Source organism: Phyllostomus discolor, chromosome 14 (assembly GCF_004126475.2).
Source record: "Phyllostomus discolor isolate MPI-MPIP mPhyDis1 chromosome 14, mPhyDis1.pri.v3, whole genome shotgun sequence".
In the NCBI taxonomy this organism is placed as follows: Eukaryota; Metazoa; Chordata; class Mammalia; order Chiroptera; family Phyllostomidae; genus Phyllostomus; species Phyllostomus discolor.
The window spans coordinates 35,470,578-35,476,368 of NC_040916.2; positions in this window are offsets into that span (position 1 = coordinate 35,470,578).

The window sequence follows — 5,791 nt, forward strand, 5'->3', positions numbered from 1 at the left end:
AAGAATACATTCTAAAACAGTGGCCCTGGCCAGGTAGCTCCGTTGGTTAGAGCATCGTCCCAATACGCCAAGGTTGCTTATGTGATCTCCAGTTGGGGCACATGCAGAAAGCAGCCAGTGAATGCATGAATAAAGGAGCAATAGCAATAAATTGATGTTGCTCACTCTCTTTAAAAACAAAAAATTTAACAAAAAGCACAGTAAATATATAAGACAACAGTCGTTTATTATCAAGTATTATGTACTGTACATAGTTCTATGTGCTGTACTTTATATATACAAGTGGTAGCACGGTGGGTTTGTCACACCAGCACCACCACAAACAAGTGAGCCGTGTGCTGCGGCTGTGACACGGTGGCTGTGATGTCCTAGGTGATGGTAGTTTATCAGCTCCAGTGTAATCTCGTGGGAGCACTGTCATTTGTGCAGCTCGTTGACCATCATTATGTGGCCCGTGACTGTATAAAGTTGTGTCTGCACATGTTACACAAACTCAGTGTATGTGAACACATGAAGTACGTGTTACACAAAGGGAATATCTTTATTTTAAATCTGCCCTTTGGCCTCATAGTGTTCTGTCATATGATGGGCCATAATTTTTGTTTAATCCTTACCTGAGGACATTTTTTCATTGCTTTTAGAGAGAGAAGAAGGGAGAGAGGGAGAGAAACATGATATGAGGGAGAAATATCAATTAGTTGCCTTCTGGTACACATCCCATTGGGATTCAAATGTGCAACCTGGGTGTGTGCCCTGACTGGGAATCGAACCTGTGACCTTTTGGTCTATGGGATGATGCTCTAAACAACTGAGCCACACCAGCCAGGGCTGGAACATAATTTTATATATTACTTGTCTTAAGAGTTTTACCCTTACAAATAGTGCATAGTTTGGGTACATACTTTGCAAACTTCCACAAATATATCTATAATATAAATTTCTAGCAGTGACATAGCCAGTCATAGTATTTCCAGTACCGATAAATGTACCATTTTTAATTTTTATGTAGATAAATCCATCACTTTTCCTTTGTGGCTTTTGAATTTTATGATACATATTCGACTTGCCTTTTGCACCCAAGGTTATCAAATCACCCATTGTTTCTTCTAGAACATTTTGATACATTTATTTTATTTTTTACAGGTAACTCACCCATCTGGAACTTTAGTGTGAGAATAGATGCTAGATAGAGTCTCTTAGCACTTGGCCCTGTGTCCCATGCCTCTCCTCCCGTGCCACAGGGGGTGGAAGGCTACCAAGGAAGTCGTGCAGACTCAGAGGTAAGTAGGGTTCTGAGCAGATTAGATTCCACCAGTGACTTGCACTTGGTCACAGTCTGGGAGGCAAGAAGCCGAGGCCGTGCACCCCAGCTGTGCCAGTGGACAGGAGCTGTTCATAGCAACCAGACTCCACGCTATAGTGTCTGTCACCTGCCGTGTGGTTATGAGGCAGCGCTGGTGGTGGCAGTGGCACTACCTTCTTGTTCCCCAAATCACAGGTGATGAGACCATCTTGAGTCTGAAAGCATGGTGACCCAAGTTTCTGTCCCTATAGCTTTTTTCTGTGATTTTCAAGGACCTAATTTTCTGTATGAAATCCCTTGCTGCTTGAAGTACCTGGAAAAATTTCTGTTCCCACAGCGAACCCTGACTGCCACAGAGTTCACCAGGGACCCTGCTTTATTTCTCTCTGGACAGCCAGACACTGCCCCAAGTTTTACTGGGTGTCCTCTCTCTCCCCAGCTAATCTGAAACACCACCTTTACCGTAGACTACATTTCTATTTGTATTTTGGTCTATTCCTGAATTCTGTTTTATTGATTTTAGTTTATGTTTCTTTTTCCTTATCACTTAAATTCATCTTATGTTTTAATATATGATGGATATAATCTGTACTCCACCCACAGTTAAATTAGTTATTTTTCAGAAATTTTCTGGCTATTACATGTTTCTAAATGAACTTGAGTGTCATTTTGTTAATACCAACAGTTAGCTTGGTGTTTTCACTAGGTTCGCAGTAGAGTTATAGGTTAACTCAGGGAAACTATTGAAACTTGATATTCAGGAATATGGAATGTCTTTTCGTTTAAATCTTTATGACTTTCAGGATAATTTCTTCAATACAGGTACTACATACTGCCATAATATCTTATCACTCATGGTTCCATGTAAATTGGGCCTTCTATTAGTTTCAAACATTTCTTTATAGAAAAGTTTTTGTTTTTATCTATAAATTTCATAACTTGCTGTTTTACTAAGTAATGATAGTGAAATAATAATATGCAAACGTTTTCTTTGTGCTCTGTGTGTGCCAGGCAGCATTTTTAAGTGCTTGTATTACCTCATTTAATCTTTTCACTTAATTCTATGAGGAAAGGCACTGTTATCATCTCTGCTTTAAAGCCGAGGAAACTAAAGCACAGAGAAGTTGTGGGACGTAACCTGGATGTGTATGTGGGGCGGCGGAAGGCTGGGCATTAACAGCTCGCTCTGCAGATGGAGCGTGAGAGCATTGAGTACATGGCCAGTGCGAGAGGGTTAGCTTTTGGTGTCTGCGTTTTATCTTGTATCCCTTAGTTACGTCCAGGGTTAGGATACAGTGGGACAGAGATGTAGACCAATCGAATGCCCTGTGACTAGTGGGACTACCAGTGTGATGACAGCAGACATTGAGCCAGTCACTTAACACCTCAGTGATTACTTCGCCCTTTCGCACTGACGTGAGATCCTTTGAGGCCTATGTCTGTATTGCTCGTGTATTTCAGGCTTGGAATTGGAGACCCTTTGTTTTCTGAATCTCTTACTGAAGACATAAGAAATCATCTCACAGAAATTCCTTGTATAAGCTGATCTCGTGCCCCCAGAAGAGCATTTACAGACGCTGCTATCAGGACACTGGGAAAAACTCTGTTGTGTCAGCTAACCGGAGCCACGTGTGTGCTGTCTGTGACGCACAGTGTCGCTTCCTGTCAGAGTGTGCTTGGTCTGTCAGGTGTGGTGTGTTCACATTGCTCAGCCACATGCACAGAAATCAGAGACGAAAAATGTCAGCCGCTCACAACACACAAAAACGTCGGATTCAGGCCCCGAGAGCCCAGATCTGGGCGGTTAATGTTGTCAGATGTGAGGTGCGTGTCACTCAGCCCTGGCGGGGGTGTCGGGCACCCTTGGAATCCCATCAGGGTGCAGGCAGGTTTCTCTTAAAAGTCAGAGGAGCAAGAAATGTCTTCCTCCACAATAAAATGTCTACCAAGCATTTGGGTGTTAAATATACACAAATATATATTCATATTTAGTATGAATTAGGTCTACTTTACATAACTCATTAACGATAAGATTACAATAGAAGTGAAGGATGAAAGGGTTTTCCTTTGTATGCTCTGGCAGTTAACGAGAGTGGATGGCTAGAACCCTCTCCTAAGGAGGGGAAAGCATCCTACAGACGGTCCCCCCATCCTGCTGTGCGCACAGAGGCCGTGTGCTGTGGGAGCTGCCGAGCGCCTTTACACCACCCCTGTCCTCAGCCCTCCTGAGCCCCGTGACTCAGCGTGGCATGAGAGATGCAGTCCCTTTGGCTTAACAAGCTTGTTTTTCTGGTTTATCGCTGCAGCAGAATTAGAAGAGAGGCCCATCAGCGTTGACGCAAAGGAGGTGCACGAGGGAGGAGACAGCCAAGCTACAAAATCAGTAAATATAAAATTATCTTTTCAAATCAGAGCCTGCCTAGCCTGCCTTACGGATGCTGCCCTACTTCTGCTCCTTGTATGAGTCATGCTGCGGTGGTTGCTCATGACCCTCCGTCATCAAGGAAATGCAGTGACGTGTAGAATACGGTTTAGTAAAGCAGAGATGGGCTGTACTTAAATAAATGATTGCAGTAGTAAGTTTCTCTAATGGTTAATTAGAGGGGTTAAGAGCATTAATTTACGGTAGTCCTTTCAACCTGGGTTCCATAGGTTTGTTTCAGATGTCCATGAACTTATAAAAATTGGGCACAAAATTGTGCATGTTCATATGTCACTTTTCCATGGGAGAGTGGAGCCTGAGGGAGGGAGACTCCACAGGCTTCACCAGATCCTCAAAGAGGAGCAAACCCCAAAAAGGTTAAGAACCAATGAATGGTCTAAGAACACTTCCAGCCAGAGAACTGTGTGATTGGAAACCTGGAGACAGGGTGGTGAAGCTTGGCACACAGAATGGGTTACCGAGTTGTGATTAAAGTTAGGTGTGTGATGAATCTGGAAGCCTCTTGGCACATGCACAGTTTAAGCTCCTTTTTCCTCTTAAAATACCACTGTCGATCTTCACTCCCTTCGCAGTAGTGCCACAGCTTAAAGAACATTGAGCCACAAAGTTGGAGGAGTCTTCAATCTGGCCTCTGCTTCATCTGTTCAAGGCACCCGAAACCAGTTCCCGAGCCCCAAAGTTAAAAATAACCCATTCTCCAGCCAGCTAGACAAATAGCAGCTGCCATGGTCACCACAAAAATCCTCCAAGTGGGGAGGAGTCAGCTCTTCTTCCCTCTGAGCAAAGCTCTGGGGGTGGAAACCATTTCTTGAATGTTTAGAGAGAATGGAGGCCTTGGGAAAGAGGGAAAGAGCCAACAATTTGCTGCTCTGTCATTAAGGAGGTATAAATCTGTCTTCAAGACACAAACCCTCACCTTATTCTGATGTTCTACATGAAATTTACAAAGTTACTGAATCCATGAGACAATTGCAATCAGTCATCTTCACTTTTGCCCCAAATGTCATGAACTTAGAGCTAGAACTATCATTTTTGCATTCAAGAGATCTTTACTCAAATAATTTATAAACATTTTGTAAGAACTTCGTATAGTACAGAAAGTGAATGTAAAGATTCTCCACTTCCCGCCCTGGCTTGAGCACTGGCCTGCAAACGCGAGGGTCGCCGGTTCGATTCCCAGTCGGGGCACATGCCTGGGTTGCAGGCCAGGTCCTCAGTAGGGGGTGCGTGAGAGGCAACCACACATTGATGTTTCTCTCTCTCTCTTTCTCTCTTGCCCTCTCTAAAAATAAAATATTTTTTTAAAAAAAGAACCTCCACTTCCCCACAAAACTCCCAGTTCTGCTTCCTAAAGGTCCACTGTGTATTCTGTGTACTTTCCAGAAAGTAGATACGCCCTTTGAGAAAAGTACACGAGAGGTTACAGGAATATATTAGGCATCTTGCTTTTCTTCACTGTCTTCCAGATTAATCTGCCTCATTCTTTTCAGTGGCTGCAGAGTACTGATTGTGTGGCCGTCTCTGTTTTATTCAAAGAGGTGGTTTAGATTAGCTCCAGCCGGGGCTGGTCCCCCAAGGCTGCGTGACCGTCCCCCCTCACTCGCCGAGGCCTGCTGCGTGAGTCCCTGTGAAGCACAGTGCCGGGGAGAGGCTGCAGCTCGAGGGGTGTGCGGGTAGAGCTCGCAGAAATCGATACGAGTGTGCACCAACTTACACTTCCACCAGCAGTGTGCGAGAAGAGCTGTCTCCCCATCTTCTCACCAACACTGGGTTTTCCAAACTTACTTTTGCCATTCTAATAGGTAAAAGTATATTTTATTGTCCTGACTTCTTTAGACATAACATTTATTTTAAAATAAATACTTGCTGATTTGATTTTAAGCATTAGAGGTCCCTTTTTTTCTCATTTAAGGACTTTGTTCCCCAGCCCCATTTCTTCTTCTTTTGGCATTTTCTCTAGAAATTCATCCTCCTAAATTGTGTAATAAGTAAAATATTTTGGGGGGAAGATCAAGTTTTCTTTGGATTCTTTAAGAAATCCTTGG